This window comes from Hyperolius riggenbachi, chromosome 1 (assembly GCF_040937935.1).
Source record: "Hyperolius riggenbachi isolate aHypRig1 chromosome 1, aHypRig1.pri, whole genome shotgun sequence".
Classification (NCBI taxonomy): Eukaryota; Metazoa; Chordata; class Amphibia; order Anura; family Hyperoliidae; genus Hyperolius; species Hyperolius riggenbachi.
In genome coordinates this window covers 656,648,225-656,673,883 of record NC_090646.1, presented here as the reverse complement: position 1 = coordinate 656,673,883, position 25,659 = coordinate 656,648,225, and the positions used below count along the sequence as shown (strand labels likewise).

The 25,659-nt window shown below is 49.8% G+C and overlaps 1 long non-coding RNA gene across 1 annotated transcript in view; it reads right to left on the bottom strand.

The window, feature by feature from the left end:
- LOC137532004 (uncharacterized) overlaps positions 1 to 9,602 on the bottom strand; it is a 150,869-nt gene extending 141,267 nt beyond the window's left edge. Inside the window, exon 1 of the long non-coding RNA XR_011023841.1 lies at positions 9,262 to 9,602. This is a non-coding gene — a long non-coding RNA (uncharacterized lncRNA). The remainder of the gene's footprint in view (positions 1 to 9,261) is intronic.
- Positions 9,603 to 25,659: the final 16,057 nt, after the last annotated feature.

The following is a 25,659-nucleotide window of genomic DNA, read 5'->3' as shown; positions in this document are numbered from 1 at the left end:
ATGGCAAGTGCTGAGTGACAGTCAGACAGCAGAGGAGAAGACACTAGTGCACACTAACTGTCACACTGGCACTGCTCACAGCACAGCAGTTCTGTACAAAGCTAACACAGTGGTACTACTACTCTAACAACTACTAGCACTGACTGCAGTACTACAGTACTAACTACACAATAGCACAGTAATCCTATCCCTCAATCCCTAAACTAATTAACCCTTCGCACACTCACATGCAAATAATCAAACAAATGCATTCACAGATTTACTCATCCAGGCACAACTGTTATCCCTACAGCTAAATTGAAAGCCAGGGTTTTAGTTCACAGAAGAATGCATTCTTATGCTTAGTCACCTATACTGCGCAGAAGTACCCAGGTAAACATAGGTGTCCTAACTCTGGCCCTGTAACATGCATAGTGCAGACATGCAAACACATTAATTGCATCAAACCTATCAATGGATTAGGAGCACACATCCTAACTTCCTCTCCTGGGAAAGACAGTGCATCTTACCAATCGCACAAGGGAGCTAACTTTATGTGTCCATGTGCACCATGCGCATACACCAGCATAAGCTGTCTGCATGCTGACAAACATACAGGGGAAGGGGGGAGTGCACCGAATTAGACCCTAGCCACAGGGGTCAATGATAAGAATAAACATACATATATCCAGGCACATCGCCTCTACTTAGGACATTAAATAAATTTTTAGGGAAAGGGAGGTGCTGAAGGGGGTGTGGCTAGAAACAGCAAAAATCAATTAACCCTTCGCACACTCACATGCAAATGTTCAAACAAATGCATTCACAGATTTACTCATCCAGGCACAACTGTTATCCCTACAGCTAAATTAAAAGCCAGGGTTTTAGTTCACAGAAGAATGCATTCTTATGCTTAGTCACCTATACTGCGCAGAAGTACCCAGGTAAACATAGGTGTCCTAACTCTGGCCCTGTAACATGCATAGTGCAGACATGCAAACACATTCATTGCATCAAACCTATCAATGGATTAGGAGCACACATCCTAACTTCCTCTCCTGGGAAAGACAGTGCATCTTACCAATCGCACAAGGGAGCTAACTTTATGTGTCCATGTGCACCATGCGCATACACCAGCATAAGCTGTCTGCATGCTGACAAACATACAGGGGAAAGGGGAGTTTGCATGTTTGCATGTCTGCACTATGCATGTTACAGGGCCAGAGTTAGGACACCTATGTTTACCTGGGTACTTCTGCGCAGTATAGGTGACTAAGCATAAGAATGCATTCTTCTGTGAACTAAAACCCTGGCTTTTAATTTAGCTGTAGGGATAACAGTTGTGCCTGGATGAGTAAATCTGTGAATGCATTTGTTTGAACATTTGCATGTGAGTGTGCGAAGGGTTAATTGATTTTTGCTGTTTCTAGCCACACCCCCTTCAGCACCTCCCTTTCCCTAAAAATGTATTTAATGTCCTAAGTAGGGGCGATGTGCCTGGATATATGTATGTTTATTCTTATCATTGACCCCTGTGGCTAGGGTCTAATTCGGTGCACTCCCCCCTTCCCCTGTATGTTTGTCAGCATGCAGACAGCTTATGCTGGTGTATGCGCATGGTGCACATGGACACATAAAGTTAGCTCCCTTGTGCGATTGGTAAGATGCACTGTCTTTCCCAGGAGAGCAAGTTAGGATGTGTGTTCCTAATCCATTGATAGGTTTGATGCAATGAATGTGTTTGCATGTCTGCACTATGCATGTTACAGGGCCAGAGTTAGGACACCTATGTTTACCTGGGTACTTCTGCGCAGTATAGGTGACTAAACATAAGAATGCATTCTTCTGTGAACTAAAACCCTGGCTTTTAATTTAGCTGTAGGGATAACAGTTGTGCATGGGTGAGTAAATCTGTGAATGCATTTGTTTGAACATTTGTATGTGAGTGTGCGAAGGGTTAATTGATTTTTGCTGTTTCTAGCCACACCCCCTTCAGCACCTCCCTTTCCCTAAAAATTTATTTAATGTCCTAAGTAGAGGCGATGTGCCTGGATATATGTATGTTTATTCTTAATCCCTAAACTAACCTATACCTAAGGCTAATAGCTGACCAGCAGGCAGCAGCTGGCCTGGTCTGTGCACAGCACACACACAGACACATAGCAGCTGCATGCAGCACACACTAACTGTTACACAAATGACATCAAGCTAATTAATGATTTAACAATAGTGTAGTGATAGTGAAGGGGTTAATCAGTCACTGAACAGCTTTCGGTTTATCACTGTGTACAGCCCTTCCTAGGCTAGCAGTACTGGAGCACACACTCTCTAACTGTCACACTATGACATCAATCAAGCTAATTAACGATTTAACAATAGTGTAGTGATAGTAGTGAAGGGGTTAATCACTGAACAGCTTTAGGTTTCTAACTGTGTACAGGCCTTTGTAGGCCACCAGCACTGGAGCATGTCTCTCAGTGAGCATTCAGCAAGACGATCTGTCTCATCATGGCAGCCTTCCTTATTATACAGGGGGGCTGGCCAGTGTTACTTTCTGTGATTGGGCACCAGGGCTTAGGCTGGGAGGCCTCTGATTGGCTCAATGAGGTCAGGTGGGGCTGGCCAAGGTTCCCCTCTGTGATAGGTTGCTGGGGCTTCTGCTGGGAGTCCTCTGATTGGCTCCAGATGTCATCTCCTTAGTTACAGTATTTCGGATCCGGATACCTACAAAATCCGTGGATATCCGCGGTATGCGCCCAAATATCTGCAGATAGCTATCCGGATTTCTACAGAAATCACAAATCTTGAAACAGAGTCGGATAGCTGAAAAAAGTTCGGATATCCAGAATCTGGATGAGCAGCCCTAAATACTATATCAGCAGCCTCTTTTGTGGCACTTTATCGAGTATAACAGTACTGTCTGTCAGGGCCTTCATTTAAAAGTGATGCAATTAAAAATGAGAGTGAAATAACTATAATAGAATATTTTACCTATATTTTAATTATCCACTACAATTCACTATAACTAATATTTGCAGAATATCTGTATTTTTACTGATATTGGTCTATCACCTACTGTATCCTACATCACAGTTGAACCCTCTGCTATCTATGCCTAATCCTACCCCCCCCCCCCACACACACACACACACACTAGTCCTAACGCTGACAACACCCCCACCTAGTCCTAACACTAATCAGCCCCTATATATGCCTAACCCTAACCCTGCCCTATCTCTGCCTTACTCTTTATATGCCTAACCCTAACTCTCCCCTATGTATGCCTAAACCTAACCTTCCCCTATCTATGCGTAATCCTAGCCCCCCCCCCCCCCAAATCTATGCCTAAGCATAACCATCCCATATCTATGCCTAACCCTCTCCACCCCCTCCTACTCCGAACACTAACCAGCCCCTATATATACCTAACCCTATCCCTCCCCTATCTCTACCTAACTCTAATCCTATCTATGCCAGCCCTAACTCTCCCCTGTGTATGCCAAAGCCTAACCTTCCCCTATCTATACCTAATCCTAACCTTCCCCTATCTATACCTAAGCCTATCCCTCCTCTATCTATGCCTAACCCTAACCCTCCCCATGTATGCCTAACACCACCCTCACCTACTTCTAACACTAGCCTCCCCCCATCTCTATACCTAATACTGATGGGTGCCACCATAGGAGCCCATAAATAGTGTTGCCTGCCAATAGCAGCTATAATAGTAAATTTAGGTGCTGGGGTCGCCTGATAAAATAGCCAGTGTCGGGACCACCTGTTATAGAAACTGAGGCTGTGAATAGTGCCCGCTATAGCAGATGGTCCCGGCACCTGCTATTTTGTTGGGTGACTCCAGAGCTCATATTTACGGTTATAGCTGCTATTAGCAGTGTTTTTTAACGGGCTCCTATGGTGGCATCCATTAGTGTTAGTAATAGATGGGGCGGGGGCTAGTGCTAGGAGTAGGTGGGTGTATAAAGTGTTAGGCATACATGGGGAGTGTTAGGTATAGATAAAGGAGGATTAGGGGTAAGCATAGATAGGGGAGTGTTAGGGTTAGGCACAGATAGGGGAGTGTTAGGGTTAGGCATAGATAAAGGAGGGTTAGGCATAGATAGGGGAGTGTTAGGGTTAGGCATAGATGGAGGAGTGTTAGGGTTAGGCATAGATAGGGGAGTGTTAGGGTTAGGCATAGATAGGGGAGAGTTAGGATTAGGCATAGATAGGGGAGGGTTAGGATTAGGTATAGATAGATAGGAGAGGACTAGGGTTAGGCATAATTAGGGGATGGTTAGTGTTAGGCATAGATAGGGGAATGTTAGGGTTAGGCATAGATAGGGAAGTGTTGGGGTTAGGCATAGATAAAGGAGGGTTAGGCATAGATAGGGGATGGTTAGTGTTAGGCATAGTTAGGGGAGTGTTAGGGTTAGGCATAGATAGGGGAGTGTTAGGGTTAGGCATAGATAAAGGAGGTTTAGGCATAGATAGGGGAGTGTTAGGGTTAGGCATAGATAGGGGAGTGTTAGGGTTAGGCATAGATAGGGAAGGGTTAGGATTAGGTATAGATAGATAGGAGAGGACTAGGGTTAGGCATAAATAGGGGATGGTTAGTGTTAGACATAGATAGAGGAGTGTTAGGGTTAGGCATAGATAGGGGAGTGTTAGGGTTAGGCATAGATAAAGGAGGTTTAGGCATAGATAGGGGAGTGTTAGGGTTAGGCATAGATAGGGGAGTGTTAGGGTTAGGCATAGATAGGGAAGGGTTAGGATTAGGTATAGATAGATAGGAGAGGACTAGGGTTAGGCATAAATAGGGGATGGTTAGTGTTAGACATAGATAGAGGAGTGTTAGGGTTAGGCATAGATAGGGGAGTGTTAGGGTTAGGCATAGATGGAGAAGTGTTAGGGTTAGGCATAGATAGGGGAGTGTTAGGGTTAGGCATAGATAGGGAAGTGTTAGGGTTAGGCATAGATAGGGAAGTGTTAGGGTTAGGCATAGATAGGGGAGTGTTAGGGTTAGGCATAGGTAAAGGAGGGTTAGGCATAGATAGGGGAGTGTTAGGGTTAGGCATAGATGGAGGAGTGTTAGGGTTAGGCATAGATAGGGGAGTGTTAGGGTTAGGCATAGATAAAGGAGGGTTAGGCATAGATAGGGGAGTGTTAGGGTTAGGCATAGATAAAGGAGGGTTAGGCATAGGGTAACAGTAAATTCGGGCGCCTGAGGCTAGTGGACAAATCGGGCGCCGCCATTCACTCCTATAATAAATATCGTTTAATGGGCGCCCGATAGGAAAAAAGGGCGCCGGAGAAAAATAACGTTTTAAAAGCGGCGCCCGGAGACTTAATGTTTTATTACTGCTTCTCATGATTACACATTATTTAATGATTTATACATTTTTAAATATTATTTTTAAACGAAAAACAGTACAATATTTTTTTCAAACATTATTTTTAAACGAAAAACAGTACATTTTTTTTTTAACATTATTTTTAAACGAAAAAACCAACAGGGGGGTCTTAGGTTTAGGCACCAACAGGGGGGTCTTAGGTTTAGGCACCAACAGGGGGGTCTTAGGTTTAGGCACCAACAGGGGGTCTTAGGTTTAGGCACCAAAAGGGGGGTCTTAGGTTTAGGCACCAACAGGGGGGTCTTAGGTTTAGGCACCAACAGGGGGGTCTTAGGTTTAGGCACCAACAGGGGGGTCTTAGGTTTAGGCACTAACAGGGGGGTCTTAGGTTTAGGCACCAACAGGGGGGTCTTAGGTTTAGGCACTAACAGGGGGGTCTAGGGGTTAGGGGTAGGTACAGGGAGGGTTACTTAGGCACCAACAGGGGGGGTCTTAGGTTTAGGCATCAACAGGGGGGTCTAGGGGTTAGGGGTAGGTACAGGGAGGGTTACTTAGTAATTTTTTTTTTTAAATGTTATTATAAGTTTCACTATTTAAACGAAAGATTAACGTTTTTACAATTGCCGATTTAATGCACATTATTTAATGATTTATAACTTTATAAAACATTAATTTTAAACGAAATACAGTACAATACATTTTTAAACGTTATCCATGCTTATCGTTAAAAACCCGGCGCCCTTTTTTCCCAGCGCCCCTTTTTAACGTACGCTAGGCATAGATAGGGGAGTGTTAGGGTTAGGCATAGATGGAGGAGTGTTAGGGTTAGGCATAGATAGGGGAGAGTTAGGGTTAGGCATAGATAGGGAAGGGTTAGCATTAGGTATAGATTGATAGGAGAAGGCTAGGGTTAGGGATAAATAGGGGATGGTTAGTGTTAGGCTTAGATAGGGGAGTGTTAGGGTTAGGCAATGATAAAGGAGGAATAGGCATAGATAGGGGATGGTTAGTTTTAGGATTATGAAGGGGGGTAGGGTTAAGTATAGATGCTGCACGTCCAGGGGCCAGGTCTGGAATAGATTTAACGTATTTTCATTGTATGTTGACTTATTCATTAAACTATGAATGAAGCTTGTAAGCCATATTTCTGTACTTATGGTGTTGTGCTTGTTCACTAGAAAAAAAATCTCTTTTTGCTTTGTGCTGTTTGCCCCCCCTGCAGCAGGCATAATGACTGGAAGGGCACACGCTGGTGTCCTTGCAGCTGGGCAGCGGCTCCAACTTGCGTGGCATCAGCCTGTCAGCTCTCCTCAAACACAGAATGCAGCCTTTAGTAAATAAAGATAAATGAGTGTGCCGCGGGTACGTGGACCCCGGAGCTGAACTGCACGAGGCTCTTATGGCTTGGAGCTGCTTCATTGACTGTTCAGACAGCCCGGTAATACAACAGATGTAGCCAGCCGTTCCCTTCTCCCCGCTGTCCTGGCGATTATGATCATTTTATCTGAGCTGCCATTACAGCGCTCAAGGTCACACAAGTCAGCCGAGGAAGGGAGGGGGGCGACCGCTCGCAATCTTCCTACCTTGTCACATTCGTTAGGGATTCATTGGGCATATTTTTAGAAGCTAACGATGGCCGCCGTCAAACTTCACAGCGATAGTCGTCGTCGACGAGCGTAAATGGATGTTTTACATTCAAGGAGGAAGTTTGGATAATGCGGAGAAAATATAAACAAAACGTTGATGCTTGTAAAACAGACTTCAGGGCTAGTGCCGGGACTTCAGCACTGCCCTGCATCTTATTTCTCACAACAGCTGTTTTCCACAGCATGGATTCAGAGATAAATCGATTCCTACAAAACACAGCACATCCGTTTTCAATGTTTCCAGCAGGGACGTTTTGGGGGAATTGATTCTTGGAAGATTCAAATCTGATCAGGGCCAATTGCTTCCAAAGGGGCAACTGGGCACATTGCCCCCCTAGTTATTCCCCTAAGTGTATAGTGGTGCTAGTGACTTCTTCAGAGAATTAGGCAGTGGAGCAACTCACCTGTCCAGCCAGCGCTCTCCTCCATCATTCTGAATGCCCCCATCTTTATCCCCGCTTGCCCCATCTTTTCAGTGACTCGACGGGTTAGAGTTACATGTGTTGGATGACTGAGAAGAGGCAGGGGGATGAAAATGGAGAGCACACAGACTAATGTAGGAAAACCCTGGCCGGACAGGTGAGTTGCTCCACTGCTGAATACTCTGCAGGGTCCCCAGGGGCCCCTATACATATGGAGGGGGTAGACCTGTGGGGTCCATTAGCCAACTCTAATGCTGCCTCGGGGGCGAGGGGGTGGGGCTGTATTACAGAGAGACACTTCCTAAACCCGAGTGAGGCCACGTTCATTCTCACCACCTGCTTATACAGTAGATACCTTGGCGGTAACCCACCTTTGTAAGTATCATACTTACAGATATCTGAGCATAATTCATTACTGCTTACTGGCACATACTACACCATATTGGGCTCTAGTTTTTTCTCCCCTTTTGTCTTCACCAAGCACTCCCATATATTGTTACCCCCTTTAAGAACAATTAGCTGTTGTGGCTCCATGTTATGGTGCCCACTGCCAACACTTGTTATATTACCATTCGCCCATCGGCACCCTGGCCATGGTGGTCACCTTGGAGCATGAGAGTGTATATGCAGGACAGGCCCATCAAAGTTTTTCTAGGGTTACTTCATTATTTGCAACCCCTTGCAGAGTGACAACCATAACAAATTGACTAAGCACATGAATATGACATATAACATATGAATATAACATATTAATGTATTGGCATAACAATAGTCCCCCGCAACCTTTTTGATTGCAGAGTGGCCCAGAGCTATGGGGGCCTGCTCCTCCTCAAGGTCAATGCTAGCTACAATGGGGCCCCAGGGCAATAGTAACCTGTGGCCCCTCTTGCCCCCAGCACAGCTGCATGCGTATACCCTCCCCCCAGGAATTTTAAATGCGCATCCCCAGTCCTTGCCACGCCCCCAGTAAAGTTGCCTACACACCTAGTACCGCGATCCCTCACCCCAGCACAGTTAAACGCACACACCTAGTCCCCCCCCCCAACAAAGTTAAATGCACACCCCCAGTCCGCCTCCCCCCAGCAAAGTTGCCCACACAACTAGACCTGTGCCCTCCACCCCAACAGAGTTAAATGCACATCCCCAGTCTACACCCCCTCAGCAAAGTTGTCCACACACCTAATCCCCCACCCCAACAAAGTTAATGCACACCCCCAGTCCGCTCCCCCCACCCTCAAAATTGTATGCACAGTCCCCAACCAGCAAATTTGCCCACACACCTAGCCCTCCGCCACCCCATCCCCCAGCAGACCAGAAGCAAAAGGGAGCAGCCTACAGCATCATATCATACTGCCTGACTCGCCGCCTGTCAGGCACATCCGTCCAGCCGCGGCCACTCAAGCTTCCATCACCAGTGATAGCAGCGTGCTCCTTCCCTCCTCACAGGCATGAACGTACTGATGTGACGTCCATGCCAGCGACACATCGGGGGGAAGTGCCGCTGCGCACTGTGTGTGATATAGTGCAAGGAGGAAACCAGGACGCGTCATCAGGAAACAGGTAAAGTATCTTCCCACCCAGCCCCCCTTCCCTGCCTGTTTCCTCCGCACCCGTACTAACACCGTCCCTTCGCACCACAGCCCACACGCAGGACAGAGCATCCGACGGCCATGGTGAAGCAAAACCTGGGCTGTCAAATTGGGAGATACTTTGCTTGGGGGCCCTCCCAGGGACTCTGGGGCCCGGGGGCAATTGCCCCCTTTGCCTTACTGCTAGTGCCGGCCCTGCTCCTCCTCCCTCCCACCTTGCAGGGAGCAGTGTAATATTTACTTGTTCCATGCCACCTTGGGTCATCCTGTCACGTACCTGGGATGCGTGAATCCTCTGTGTGGCTGGATGAGTGTGCCCAAAGGCGACTGCTAAGTGCAACTGGATAATCTGATGTGAGGTACAGGTACAACAGACAGAAGCCAAGTCAGGGGTAAGCAAGGAATTTGCTATCAGGAGTCAGGTGAGGTCCAGGAACAAACGACAAACGGATAGTCAAAGTATTCCCAAGGATCAAAGCCAGGATATCAGTTCATAAAGGAATAAGTCTCTCAGGAAATAGGAACACAGGAAATCTGATGCTTAGGCACTGAGCACCAGCAAGGGAAGTACTTTTAAAACATAGCCCAGGAAGTGAGCTCACAGGTTCAAACAGAGATCCATAGCACATTCCAGACACTAGATGGCGTGGGAATGTCCAAAGGTCCCAGAGGGGGAAACAGTTCTGTAGAAAGAGTCCTGAGCTGGTGGGTTGCCATGGGCAACCACTTGCCATTCTTTGGCTCCTGATGCATGTCATGTGATCAGGAGCTAGGGGATGGCAACATAGAGCGAGAGGCTGACGGGAGGAGGCCCTATGCATGTAAATATTACATTGCTCCCTATGTAAGAAAGGGTGGGAGGCAATATATGACTGACTGGCCACTATGCGCTTGTTAGGAAACCTCATGATAATTTTGCATGGGGTCCCAGGAGCGGTTGTTACTCCCCTATATGGATATGACCCTAATGCTCACGTTCTTTTGGCCATGTTGTGTACATAGTTGCATATAGCAGCCAGGCAGCCTCGGTGGTTTTCATTTCTCCTCAGTATGAAACGTCTGCCCGCCAGTTGGTGGTGCCGTTGTATCATCTGGAGCCCTCAGCCGGCTTTTCTCTATAATGTATGTCACAATAGGCTTTTCTCTCCCTGAAGAGAGTGTAAACTTTAAGGCATGTACAAAACAGTCCTTTCATCTTTCATTTCCTCCTCGGCTTTTCACACGCGGCAGTAAAATCAATTAGCTCCAACAGAAGTGAACTCTTTGTTACCACTAAATAATGCAGTGCAGCAACTTGCTGCAAGAACAATGACTCCCCTCTCAGAGGCAGCATTTATTTACCTATATGTTTAACAGCGAGGAGGCCTCCTGGAAAAAAGCAGAAACATATAGGAGCATGGAACGGAGGAGAAGGGGGAGTAACAACAGCCCACGAGGCCCCCCTGTGAAATTATCATGGAGCCCCCTGGAAACTTCTCTCTGCCATACCTGATCTCTCCCACTCCCCACCCTTTGTCTCAATTAGCACGTAGAATAGCGCAGGGACCAGAGTAGTATTTACCTTCTCCAGTGCTACTGGACTCCTCTATGCATCACAGCCACACAACCTAACCCTAAACCCCTCCCACACACACTACATGCCTGACGCCTAACCCTAAACTCCGCCCCCCATACACACTACCTGCCTGATGCCTAATCTTAGCCCCTCACAAACACTACCTGACACCTAAATCCCCACCCCCACAAACTACCTGCCTCACATCTCACCCTAATCCCCCACACAAACACAAACTAGCCCTCACTACCTCAGACGCACTCCCATCAACCCCTCCCCCCCCCCCCCCCCCCTGCCGGCCAGCACTAACCACGGCGCTAAGAGAAGAAATTAAAAACGTTCTCGGGTGCCGCCATAGACGCTAATAGAAATATCAGCATTGAGCCTTAATTTGGGTGCCCGCAGTGCCCCCCAAAAAGTGGGCACTGTACCAATGCCTGCTATTTACCAGGCCCCCAAATTTCCATTCCAGCGCCCCAGTACCGATAAAATACACTGACGCCAATGACGCTCAGTTAGTCCTCTTGCTGCATGCACCCAATTTTACTGCTTCAGCAACAGCCATGCTTTCCCTAAATTTAGTTGTGAAAGGAGGGGGAGAGTGGCACAACTGAGCAGGCCCGTTTCTTGGGCCGTGCGGGGCGTGCCGCCGCCTGGGGCGCTGTTGGGAGGAGGGCGCTGTAATGGAGGGGGGAGCCGGAGCCGCGGGGAGGGCAGCCCGACCTCTCCCTCTCTCTCCTCTCCCGGGCCGCCCTCCTGCTCCCCCCTCAGATGCAGAGTAATGCGCAGGGAGCGCTGTATACAACATACCTCCCTGCGTTCCAAGCGCTGCTCTCTCACCGCCAGTCTCTTCCTCTCTGCCTATACGATGATACACACGCTGGTTCCGGCTAAACAGGAAGCAGCGTGTGTATCATCGTATAGGCAGAGAGGAAGAGACCTACACTGGGGGGCAGCTACCTAATCTAACCTACACTGGGGGGCAGCTACCTATCTAACCTATACTGGGGGCACTTATATAACCTGTATTGGGGGCACCTACCTAGCTAGCCTATACAGGTGGCAACTATACTGGCTACCTATATTGCAGGCACCTACCTAAATAACCTATACTGGGGGCACCTACCTATCTAACCTATGCTGAGGGCAACTATTCTGGCTACCTATATTAGAGGCACCCACCTAGCTAACCTGTACTGGGGCACCTACCTATCTAACTTATACAGTGGCACCTGCCTATCTAACCTATACTGGGGGCAACTATACTGGCTACCTATACTGGAGGCACCTACCTGACTATCCTATAGCGGGGGCAACTATACTGGCTCACCTATGCCTGGCTACCGGGGTACCTATCCTTGGCTACCTATACTGGTGGGACCTATACTAAGTGCAACTAGACCTGGCTAACCTATACTGCGGGCACCCATACCTTGCTCGGGGGGGGGGGGGCGCAATTTTTACACCCTCGCCCTGGGTGCATTTTAACCTAGAAACTGCACTGCAAGTGAGCCCCCCCCCCCCCCTATATGTCCTCATGGAAGACTGACAGGGACACAGATGGAAGCTCCAATGTTATGTTACTGCTTGGATGTACAAGGGTCTCCCAGTATATAACAAACTTTAACTTGAACCACAACACTAACCTCACTGTTATCTGAAATCCAACACCAACTTCATCCATACCTGAAGGCAAAGACTAGCTATACTCTTTCCTGAAGCACAGCACAAGAAGTGTTGCACCTGAAGTTCAGCACTAACCTCAGTCTCACCTGAAGTCCAACACTAACCAAACTTTCACGTACAGCTGGGAACAAAACTCGCCCTCACCTTAAAGTCCAACACTAACCTCATTGCCATCTGAAATCCCGAACTAATCTCACCCTTATCTGAAGACCAACACTAATGCCACACCCTCACCTGGAAACTACTAATCCAAGCCTCACATGAACCCCAGCACTAACCTTATCACCTGAAGTCAAATACTAATCACTCTTACCTGAACATGGGCTCTAAAGTCACCCTCGCCTGATGTATAACACTAGGCTCATCTTCATCTGAAGCCCAACACTAACCTCACCCTCACCTGAAGACCAACACTAATCCCATCCTCAGCTGATATCACTAACTTCATCTTCATCTGAAGCCCAACACAAACCTCACCCTCACCTGAAGACCAACACTAACCCCACCCTCAGCTGATATCACTATCTTCACCTTCATCGGAAGCCCAACACTAACCTCACCCACACCTGAAGACCAACACTAATCCCACCATCAGCTTATAACACGAACCCTATTCTCATCTGAAGCCAATCACTAACCTCACCCTCACCCTCACCTGAAAACTGCTAACCTAAGCCACACATGATCCCCAACACTAACCTTATCACCTGAAGTCAAATACTTACCACACTCTTGCCTAAACCTGGGCACTAAACTCACCCTCACCTGATGTATAATAATATGTAATGGATAATATGACAATGACTATGATAGGGATTATATTGTGAGCTCCTTTGATTGACAGTCAGTGACATGACTATGTATTCTTTAAAGTGTTGCGGAAGATGTCAGTGCTATATAAATATTGGTGTAATTGCCTTCTTAAAGGGACTCCGAGCTCAAGTAAAAAAAGAAAGTTGTACTCACCCGGGGCTTTTTCAAGCCCAGTGCTGGTCGGCCGGCGTATGACGCGGCTGACGTCACACGCCGGCCGCCTCACGTCATCACGGCGGCCGGCGTGGCAGAACGGCGCATGCACGCTTTAATCGCGCATGCACAGTGCTTTCACGCCGGCCGCCGTGATGACGCGAGGCGGCCGGCGTGTGACGTCAGCCGCGTCATAAGCGGAAGGAACAGCCCGACACTCAGCAGAGTGTCGCCCGGGCTGCGGCCGGTCAGCCATTCCGGAGCGGGGACTAGGAGAGGAGCCAGGACGCCGTCATGGGACCTCCCGACCAGCACTGGGCTGGAAAAAGCCCCTGGTGAGTACAACTTTCTTTTTTTACTTGAGCTCGGAGTCCCTTTAAAACAGAAGGAAATTTGCAATAATTCAGTTATAAGTGAACATTTGTGGTTACCCACAATGCCCTACTGAATATGCAAATTATCCCTTTTCGCCCTTGTTAAGCCAAGCAAGCATCCAGAACCGCTGGTTTATAGCAAGCCTATAGCTTTAAATTTTACACAGCCATATCAAACCACATGTAGACAGCCTGTTTCAGACTTTTGCATATTCAGTAGGGCATTGTGTGAAACCACAAATGTTCACTTATAACTGAATTATTGCAAATTTCCTTCTGTTTTAAGAAGGCAATTACACCAAGCTTTGCTTTTTTAGTAGGAGGGCTTTTTGCTTCCTTTTCTCCCCCTATACATTCCAAGTGGTTTGGGTCACCCTGAGCTGCTTGGTTACTCTATATAAATATGTACTAGTAACATACTGTAATGATCGGTGGGCGCAGAGAGTATCTGATTACCGGTGATCTGCAGTATCACCGGAAATACAGATATACACCAGATTATAAGTGAACTGCAGTCTCACCGATAATCCAATATACAAACTAACCTCTGATCACCCGTGTAGAGTGTAGTGTTTGGTGTAACTGTAACACTAAGAGGACAAGGCCTCAATGCAGTAAGGAGTACTGCACAGATTCCTTCCGCAGACCTGAGCTCTCCAAGACGGGAGGAGTCAGACTGACAGTAGGAAGGGATATCTGAAAGTGACCCTCAGGAGGAAGGATCGCTAACAGAGCGAGGAACCGCCTCTAACGGTAAGGTCGGTTCTCGAGGTCGGACAAGCCAGGTCGTACACACACGGACAGATAAAGTACAGGATCAGGAGGCAAAGGCAGAGTCAAAGTACAGGCAGGGTTCAGCAACGGGGTATCAGAAATATCGGGGTACAAAATCAGGAGGCAGAAGCAGAGTCAAGGAACGAGCCGGGGTTCGGCAACAGAGTATCAGAAATATCGAGGTGCAAGATCAGAGTTCAGGAGGATAGTCAAGGCAGGCAAAAGTCATAACAGATAATCACAATCAAACTAGTACTTCAGCTATCAACAGAATCTAGCTTAGTGTAGGATTACAGCTCCAGCTGGTCCCGGCACACTAACGGATCTAACTACGGATCTGGGTGCTCCCACATATGTGAACGCAACGCCAGACAAGGAGCAAGTGAACAACCAGCAGTATATATACTCTAGGACCTTTCCAGGACCTCCCTAATTGCTGGTCCAATGGGAGCAGTGGAATTTGTCAGCTGACCCAGCTGGTCAGCCGACACCCTTCTAACTGCTATTTAAACTCTGCCTCTGTGCTCGCGCGCGTGTAAGTCTGAATCTTGGTGGACTATCAGTCCCAGCCACACCAGTACTGTTTTGCAATGTATCTAATGCGGGGGTCGCCTCTGATGTGGATTCCGCCGTTACCAATGCGGATTCCGCCGCACTGCCCATGCGGCATGCAGCGTTTTTTCCGCGTTGTGACGCCATGCTGGACGCGGAAACAGCCGCCTCACCTCGAGAGACGGCGGCTTTTCCGCGTTTCCTCACAGTACCCCCCTCCCGAGGAGTGGACTCCGGACAACTCCCACCAGGCTTCTCGGGATGTACAGCATGAAATTCCTTCACTAACTCGTCCGCATGCATGCGGTTCCTAGGTACCCATTGCCTCTCCTCAATCCCGTACCCCTTCCAATGTACGAGGTACTGTACCGAGTTCTGTACAGTACGTGAATCTATGATCTTCTCCACTTCGTACTCGGGTTGGGCATCCACCAACACGGGAGGAGGAGGAGTAGGACCCACCTGGACTGCTGGTTTAAGAAGGGACACGTGGAAGGACCTCACCCCCCGCATGCTGGTGGGAAGGTCAATGGAATAAGTAACATTATTAATCTTCTTGGTCACGGAAAATGGGCCCACAAACCTGGGACCCAGTTTGGCAGATGGCTGTTTCAGGGTCAAGTGACGTGTGGACACCCAGACTAGATCCCCTGGCCGAAACTTCCATTCCACGGACCGTCTCTTATCTGCTTGACCCTTCTGACTCTGGAACGCCTTCTGTAAATTCCCCTTAACAATTCCCCAATTGTCCCTGAGTGATCTCTGCCAATCTTCCAGTGCTGGAAATGGAGACGAGACAACTGGAAAAGGGGAAAATTTGGGTGACCTCCCTGTTACAATCTGAAATGGGGAAAACCCAGACGAGGAATTCTTTAAATTATTTTGAGCGAATTCCGCGAAGGGCAAAAATTTCACCCAGTCACTCTGCGCCTCAGCCACGTAGCATCTCAGAAATTGCTCCAGGGATTGGTTAATGCGTTCTGTCTGCCCATTAGAGTTGGGCCGAACGGTTCGCCGGCGAACGGGGTTCGCGCGAACTTAGGTGGTTCGCGTGCGGGTACCGCACGCGAACCTTTTGCGGAAGAAGTTCGGTTCGCCCCATAATGCACCTGAGGGTCAACTTTGACCCTCTACATCACAGTCAGCAGGCCCAGTGTAGCCAATTAGGCTACACTAGCCCCTGGAGCCCCACCCCCCCTTATATAAGGCAGGCAGCGGCGGCCATTACGGCCACTCGTGTGCCTGCATTAGTCAGAGTAGGGCGAGCTGCTGCAGACTGTCTCTCAGGGAAAGATTAGTTAGGCTTAACTTCTTCCTGGCTGCATACCTGTTCTGTTCAGTGAGCCCTCAGCCCACTGCATACCTGTACTGTGATCCTGCCACTGCATAGCTGTTCAGTGATCCTGCCACAGCATACCTGTTCTGTTCAGTGAGCCCTCAGCCCACTGCATACCTGTACTGTGATCCTGCCACTGCATAGCTGTTCAGTGATCCTGCCACAGCATACCTGTTCTGTTCAGTGAGCCCTCAGCCCACTGCATACCTGTACTGTGATCCTGCCACTGCATACCTGTTCAGTGATCCTGCCACAGCATACCTGTTCTGTTCAGTGAGCCCTCAGCCCACTGCATACCTGTACTGTGATCCTGCCACTGCATAGCTGTTCAGTGATCCTGCCACAGCATACCTGTTCTGTTCAGTGAGCCCTCAGCCCACTGCATACCTGTACTGTGATCCTGCCACTGCATAGCTGTTCAGTGATCCTGCCACAGCATACCTGTTCTGTTCAGTGAGCCCTCAGCCCACTGCATACCTGTACTGTGATCCTGCCACTGCATAGCTGTTCAGTGATCCTGCCACAGCATACCTGTTCTGTTCAGTGAGCCCTCAGCCCACTGCATACCTGTACTGTGATCCTGCCACTGCATAGCTGTTCAGTGATCCTGCCACAGCATACCTGTTCTGTTCAGTGAGCCCTCAGCCCACTGCATACCTGTACTGTGATCCTGCCACTGCATACCTGTTCAGTGATCCTGCCACAGCATACCTGTTCTGTTCAGTGAGCCCTCAGCCCACTGCATACCTGTACTGTGATCCTGCCACTGCATAGCTGTTCAGTGATCCTGCCACAGCATACCTGTTCTGTTCAGTGAGCCCTCAGCCCACTGCATACCTGTACTGTGATCCTGCCACTGCATACCTGTTCAGTGATCCTGCCACAGCATACCTGTTCTGTTCAGTGAGCCCTCAGCCCACTGCATACCTGTACTGTGATCCTGCCACTGCATACCTGTTCAGTGATCCTGCCACAGCATACCTGTTCTGTTCAGTGAGCCCTCAGCCCACTGCATACCTGTACTGTGATACTGCCACTGCATACCTGTTCAGTGATCCTGCCACAGCATACCTGTTCTGTTCAGTGAGCCCTCAGCCCACTGCATACCTGTACTGTGATCCTGCCACTGCATACCTGTTCAGTGATCCTGCCACAGCATACCTGTTCTGTTCAGTGAGCCCTCAGCCCACTGCATACCTGTACTGTGATCCTGCCACTGCATAGCTGTTCAGTGATCCTGCCACAGCATACCTGTTCTGTTCAGTGAGCCCTCAGCCCACTGCATACCTGTACTGTGATCCTGCCACTGCATAGCTGTTCAGTGATCCTGCCACAGCATACCTGTTCTGTTCAGTGAGCCCCCAGCCCACTGCATACCTGTACTGTGATCCTGCCACTGCATACCTGTTCAGTGATCCTGCCACAGCATACCTGTTCTGTTCAGTGAGCCCTCAGCCCACTGCATACCTGTACTGTGATCCTGCCACTGCATACCTGTTCAGTGATCCTGCCACAGCATACCTGTTCTGTTCAGTGAGCCCTCAGCCCACTGCATACCTGTACTGTGATCCTGCCACTGCATAGCTGTTCAGTGATCCTGCCACAGCATACCTGTTCTGTTCAGTGAGCCCTCAGCCCACTGCATACCTGTACTGTGATCCTGCCACTGCATAGCTGTTCAGTGATCCTGCCACAGCATACCTGTTCTGTTCAGTGAGCCCTCAGCCCACTGCATACCTGTACTGTGATCCTGCCACTGCATACCTGTTCAGTGATCCTGCCACAGCATACCTGTTCTGTTCAGTGAGCCCCCAGCCCACTGCATACCTGTACTGTGATCCTGCCACTGCATACCTGTTCAGTGATCCTGCCACAGCATACCTGTTCTGTTCAGTGAGCCCTCAGCCCACTGCATACCTGTACTGTGATCCTGCCACTGCATAGCTGTTCAGTGATCCTGCCACAGCATACCTGTTCTGTTCAGTGAGCCCTCAGCCCACTGCATACCTGTACTGTGATCCTGCCACTGCATACCTGTTCAGTGATCCTGCCACTGTATACCTGTTCTGTGAACCCGCCACTGTATACCTGTTCTGTTCAGTGGACCCGCCACTGTATACCTGTTCTGTGAACCCGCCACTGTATACCTGTTCTGTTCAGTGGACCCGCCACTGTATACCTGTTCTGTGAACCCGCCACTGTATACCTGTTCTGTTCAGTGGACCCGCCACTGTATACCTGTTCTGTGAACCCGCCACTGTATACCTGTTCTGTTCAGTGGACCTGCCACTGTATACCTGTTTAGTGAACACGCCACTGCATACCTGTTGTGTTCAGTGAACCTGCCACTGCATACCTGTTCTGTGAACCCGCCACTGTATACCTGTTCTGTTCAGTGGACCCGCCACTGTATACCTGTTCTGTGAACCCGCCACTGTATACCTGTTCTGTTCAGTGGACCTGCCACTGTATACCTGTTTAGTGAACACGCCACTGCATACCTGTTGTGTTCAGTGAACCTGCCACTGCATACCTGTTCTGTGAACCCGCCACTGTATACCTGTTCTGTTCAGTGGACCCGCCACTGTATACCTGTTCTGTTCAGTGGACCTGCCACTGTATACCTGTTCTGTTCAGTGGACCTGCCACTGTATACCTGTTTAGTGAACACGCCACTGCATACCTGTTGTGTTCAGTGAACCCGACACTGTATACCTGTACTGTTCAGTGAACCCACCGCATCAGTGCGCATACCTGTGCAGTTAAGTGAACCCACCTACCTACGTGAGTGCACGCAGTGTGATATACCACTCCGTGCATACCCGATATGGACAAAACAGGTAGAGGAAGAGGAAGAGGTAGTGGCAGAGGCAGAGGAAGGCCACCCGGCAGGTCTGCGCGAGGTCGTGTAAATGTAATTTCGTGTGGACCTGGCCCACAGTACAGTGCTCGGAAGAAGGCACGTCCCATCACCTCCCAAGATTGTCAGGACGTGGTTGAGTATTTAGCGACACAGAACACCTCATCTTGCTCAGCCACCAGCGCTACTACTAGCACCACTTCCGCTGCATTTGACACTTCGCAAGAATTATTTAGTGGTGGTGAAATCACTGATGCACAGCCATTGTTACAGCCAGATGAATTTTCACCAGCTCATATGTCTGCGTTACGCGACAACACTATGGATGTAACGTGTAAGGAGGATGAAGGACCTACACATTTGGATTTTTCTGAGGCAAGCGAAGCTGGGCAGGATGATTACGATGATGACGATGATAGGGATCCTCTGTATGTTCCCAATAGAGGAGATGAAGAGGGGGACAGTTCAGAGGGGGAGTCAGAGAGTAGTAGGAGGATAGAAGTTGCTGAAAGAAGCTGGGGCAGCTCTTCGTCAGAAACAGCTGGTGGCAGAGTCCGGCACCATGTATCGCCAGATTCGCCACCTATGTACAGCCAGCCAACTTGCCCTTCAGCATCAGCTGCTGAGGTGCCCACATCCCAGGGTGGCTCAGCGGTGTGGAAATTTTTTAATGTGTGTGCCTCAGATCGGACCAAAGCCATCTGTTCGCTCTGCCAACAAAAATTGAGCCGTGGAAAGGCCAACACTCACGTAGGGACAAGTGCCTTACGAAGGCACCTGCAGAAAAGGCACAAACAGCAATGGGATGGCCACCTGAGCAAAAGCAGCAGCAGCACACAAAAGCAAAGTCACCCTCCTTCTCCTCTTCCTCCTTCAGGTGCATCATCTGCTTATGCCGCTCTCTCCCTTGCACCTTCACAGGCACCCTCCTCCACTCCGCCTCTGCCCTTGAGCGGTTCCTGCTCCTCTGCCCACAGCAGCAGTCAGGTGTCCGTGAAGGAAATGTTTGAGCGGAAGAAGCCACTTTTGGCCAGTCACCCCCTTGCCCGGCGTCTGACAGCTGGCGTGGCGGAACTGTTAGCTCGCCAGCTGTTACCATACCGGCTGGTGGACTCTGAGGCCTTCCGTAAATTTGTGGCCATCGGAACACCGCAGTGGAAGATGCCAGGCCGCACTTATTTTTCCAGAAAGGCCATACCCCAACTGCACCGTGAAGTTGAGAGGCAAGTGGTGTCATCTCTTGCGAAGAGCGTTGGGTCAAGGGTACACCTGACCACGGATGCCTGGTCTGCCAAGCACGGGCAGGGCCGCTACATTACCTACACAGCCCATTGGGTGAACCTGGTGGTGAACGATGGCAAGCAGAAAGCGGCGGACCAAATTGTGACACCTCCACGGCTTGCAGGCAGGCCTCCTGCCACCTCCTCTCCTCCTGCTACATGCTCTTCGCTGTCCTCCTCCTCCTCCTTGGCTGAGTGGCAGTTCTCCTCTCCAGCTACACAGCCCCAGCTCCGCAGGGCCTATGCTGCATGCCAGGTACGACGGTGTCACGCCATCTTAGACATGGCTTGTCTCAAAGCGGAGAGTCACACTGGAGCAGCTCTCCTGGCTGCTCTTAAGAAACAGGTGGATGAGTGGCTGACCCCGCACCACCTGGAGATAGGCAACGTGGTGTGCGACAACGGCAGCAATCTGCTTGCCGCTTTGCATATGGGGAAGCTGACACACATACCCTGCATGGCACATGTCATGAATCTGGTGGTTCAAAGATTTGTGGCAAAGTACCCTGGCTTAGCGGATGTCCTGAAGCAGGCCAGGAAGTTCTGTGGGCATTTGAGGCGCTCTTACACAGCCATGGCACGATTTGCAGAAATTCAGCGTAAAAACAACATGCCGGTGAGACGCCTCATTTGCGATAGCCCCACTCGCTGGAACTCGACCCTCCTCATGTTCTCCCGCCTGCTAGAACAGAAGAAAGCCGTCACCCAGTACCTCTACAACTGGAGTAGAACGAAACAGTCTGGGAAGATGGGGATGTTCTGGCCCGACAACTGGACAATGATGAAAAATGCATGCAGGCTCATGCGGCCGTTTGAGGAGGTGACCAACCTGGTGAGCCGCAGTGAGGGCACCATCAGCGACTTAATTCCCTACGCGTACTTCTTGGAGCGTGCTGTGCGTAGAGTGGCGGATGAAGCTGCGAATGAGCGTGACCAGGAACCGTTACGGCAGGAACAGGCATGGGACCAATTTTCATCAGACCCAGCTGTTTCCTCAACACCTGCGGCAGCACAGAGGGGGGAGGAGGAGGAAGAAGAGAGGTCATGTGCAGAAGATGAGTCAGACTCAGAGGATGATGAGCAAGGTGTTTCTTTGGGGGAGGAGGAGGAGGAGGAGGGGACAGCGGCAGGAGAACAACCGCAGCAGGCGTCGCAGGGGGCTTGTGCTGCGCAACCTTCCCGTGGTATTGTTCGCGGCTGGGGGGAGGAGGTTGACTTACCTGACGTCACTGAGGAAGAGCAAGAGGAGATGGAGGGTACTGGATCCGACTTTGTGCAGATGTCGTCTTTTATGCTGTCCTGCCTGTTGAGGGACCCCCGTATAAAAAACCTCAAGGGGAATGAGCTGTACTGGGTGGCCACACTACTAGACCCTCGGTACAGGCACAAAGTGGCGGACCTGTTACCAACTCACCGGAAGGTGGAAAGGATGCAGCACATGCAGAACCAGCTGTCAACTATGCTTTACAATGCCTTTAAGGGTGATGTGACGGCACAACGCCAGCAAGGTACCACTGCCACTAATCCTCCTCCCGTGTCCACGCAGTCAAAGACAGGACGCTCCAGCGATCTCATGGTGATGTCGGACATGCGGACGTTCTTTAGTCCAACGCCTCGCCGTAGCCCTTCCGGATCCACCCTCCACCAACGCCTGGAACGGCAGGTAGCCGACTACCTGGCCTTAAGTGTGGATGTAGACACTGCTGTGAACAGCGATGAGGAACCCTTGAACTACTGGGTGCGCAGGCTTGACCTGTGGCCAGAGCTGTCCCAATTTGCCATCCAACTTCTCTCCTGCCCTGCCGCAAGCGTCCTCTCAGAAAGGACCTTCAGCGCAGCTGGAGGCATTGTCACAGAGAAGAGAAGTCGCCTAAGTCACAAAAGTGTTAAGTACCTCACCTTTATAAAAATGAATGAGGCATGGATCCCGGAGGGCTGCTGCCCGCCCCAAGACTAAGTCAGTCCCCGCACATACAGCATCTCTGCCTGCACGCCGTGTGACTGGCTGCCTGGCCTGCCCCAAGAAGACTAAGTCGCTCCCAGTCCCTCCACACAGCATGTCTGCCTGCAGGCCGCTTCACTACCTTCTCCGCCACCACCAACAGGGTCCGGGACTCCAGGCGGATTGCTGAATTTTTTAGGCCGCTGCTAGCAGCGGCCGCTGTAATAATTTTTCGGGTGCGTGTACATGACTGCCTAATTTTTCTGGCTGCACTGCGGGCAGCTGCAACAACAAAAGAAAAGGCATGAACATGCGCCCATTCCCCTTCGTGATCATTACCTTGCCGTGGTGAAGGGGCTTGCGTATCACAATGGAGCAATGACCGGCGCCTAGATGAGTGTCTCGGGGGGCACACCCACGATAATAAGGTCGTTGCCTCATTGTGGTCAGACCAAATTTGATCAGCTGGACAGTCACTGTTCTGTCATTCAGCTACATCAGCCAGGTGACTGACCATATGGGCTGTAAAGCCACCAAAACCTGCACTCTCGCCATGGTGCGCACCAGTCCAGCACGGCCGTCACTACACAAACAGCTGTTTGCGGTGCGTTACACGATGAGTTTGGTGCGTCAGTGTGAAGCAGTACCTTAATTACACTACCTGATTGATGTATACACATGCAAGATGTTTGAAAGCACTTTAGGCCTGTCATTTAACATTCAATGTGATTTCTGCCCTTAAAACGCTGCTTTGCGTCAAATCCAGATTTTTCCCGGGGACTTTTGGCATGTATCCCACTCCGCCATCCCCCCCTCCAGGTGTTAGACCCCTTGAAACATCTTTTCCATCACTTTTGTGGCCAGCATAATTAATTTTTTTTTTCAAAGTTCGCATCCCCATTGAAGTCTATTGCGGTTCGCGAACTTTAACGCGAACCGAACCTTTCGCGAAAGTTCGCGAACCCGGTTCGCGAACCGAAAATCGGAGGTTCGGCCCAACTCTACTGCCCATTGGTCTGTGGGTGGTAGCCTGACGAGAAAGACAATTTCATGCCCATTTGGTGGCAAAATGCCCTCCAGAATCCAGACACAAACTGGACTCCCCTATCAGACACAATGTCTTCCGGAATGCCATGCAGCCGGAAGATGTGAATGATAAACAATTCAGCCAGTTCTTGAGCCGAGGGGAGTCCTTTCAGGGGCACAAAATGGGCCATTTTGCTAAACCGATCGACTACCACCCAAATGACCGACATGCCTTCAGACCTGGGCAATTCCCCCACAAAATCCATGGACAAGTGGGTCCATGGCTCACTCGGGGTGGGCAAAGGCTGCAACCTTCCTACAGGTGCCAGCCGGGAGGGCTTACTCTGGGCGCACACCGCACACTCCCTAACATACTCCTTGCAATCTGTTGCCAAGGAAGGCCACCAAGCACACCTGGCAATCAGATCCTGCGTTCTGGCAGCTCCAGGATGACCAGCATTCTTATGGGCGTGAAAGAGTTGCAGAACCTGTAACCGGAATGGTAATGGTATGAACAAGACCCCTTCGGGTTTCCCTTCAGGAACCTCCTGCTGAAAGGGACCCAAGATCTCTGTCCACTCTTCCCAAGACTCCGTGGCGGCTAACACCAGTTTCTGCGGAATGATGGATTCAGGAGTGGGAGGCTGTGCTGTCTCAGGTTCGAAACACCTGGAGAGGGCATCTGCCTTGATGTTTTTGCTACCTGGAGTGTATGTGATTATAAACCTGAATCTCGTAAAAAACAAGGACCACCGGGCCTGACGGGGACTAAGCCTCTTAGCCCCCTCGATGTACTCCAAGTTCTTGTGGTCGGTGTAAACAGTGATCGTGTGCTCTGCCCCCTCCAACCAGTGGCGCCACTCCTCAAATGCCAATTTAATGGCCAGGAGCTCTCTGTTGCCTATATCGTAGTTTCTCTCCGCCGGAGAGAACCTACGGGAAAAGTACGCACAGGGGTGTAGTCTTCCCTGTAACCCTGATCGCTGAGACAGCACAGCCCCTACTCCGACCTCCGAGGCATCGACCTCAACAATGAACGGATAAGCGGTGTCGACATGTCTCAGGATTGGTGCGGAACAAAACAATTTTTTCAGACTAGAAAATGCATTCTGAGCCTCCGGAGACCAGTGGGTAGTATCTGCCCCCTTTTTTGTGAGACTGGTAAGGGGTGCAATGATCGTGGAGTACCCTTTTATAAACCTCCTATAATAATTTGCAAAACCCAGGAATCTCTGGAGAGCTTTCAGGCCCACAGGTTGCGGCCATTCTAGGACAGCTGTGACTTTAGCAGGGTCCATTGACAGACCTGAGGTAGAAATCACATACCCCAGAAACGTGACGGATGTCACCTCAAAAATACACTTTTCTAACTTGGCGTAGAGTCTATTCTGTCTTAATTTGTTTAGGACAAATTTCACATGGACCCTGTGTTCGGGGAGGTTATTGGAATAAATTAATATATCATCGAGGTATACCAGTACGAATTTACCCAATACCTCCCGGAATACCTCATTGATTAGTTCCTGGAAGACGGCGGGCGCATTGCACAACCCGAAGGGCATCACTAAGTATTCGTAATGCCCGTCGGGTGTGTTAAAGGCCGTCTTCCATTCATCGCCCCTTCTAATGCGGATTAGGTTGTATGCCCCCCTCAGATCTAACTTAGAAAAGATCTTTGCAGTAGTGACCTGCGTGAATAAGTCGTCTATCAATGGTAACGGATAGCGATTCTTCACCGTGATTTTATTGAGACCTCGGTAGTCGATACAAGGTCGAAGACCCCCGTCTTTTTTCTTAACGAAAAAGAAACCGGCCCCAGCAGGTGACCGAGAGGGCCGAATAAACCCCTTGGCCAGGTTGTCACGAATGTACTCCTGCATGGCCAACTTCTCGGGACCGGACAAGTTATACAGGTGACCCCTAGGGGGCATACAACCAGCACGGAGATCAATGGGGCAATCGAACGGGCGATGAGGAGGTAATTGATCAGCAGACTTGGGACAAAAGACATCAGAAAAATCGGAATACACCTCGGGAACACCCTCCACGTACACCTTGGTCTGACCCAATGTCACCTTTCCTAGACACTGTTGGTGACAACGATCAGACCATCTGGTTACCTGACCCGTGGCCCAGTCGATTTGTGGAGAGTGGGCCTGTAACCAAGGCATGCCTAAGATAATAGTGGAGGTTGACATGTTCAAAACGAAAAACTGTAGCTGTTCCCCATGCAATACCCCTATCGTGACCCTCACCTGCGGAGTCTGAGACAGGGGACGATCCCGTTGCAGCGGGGAATCGTCTACTGCCGTGACCTGAATGGG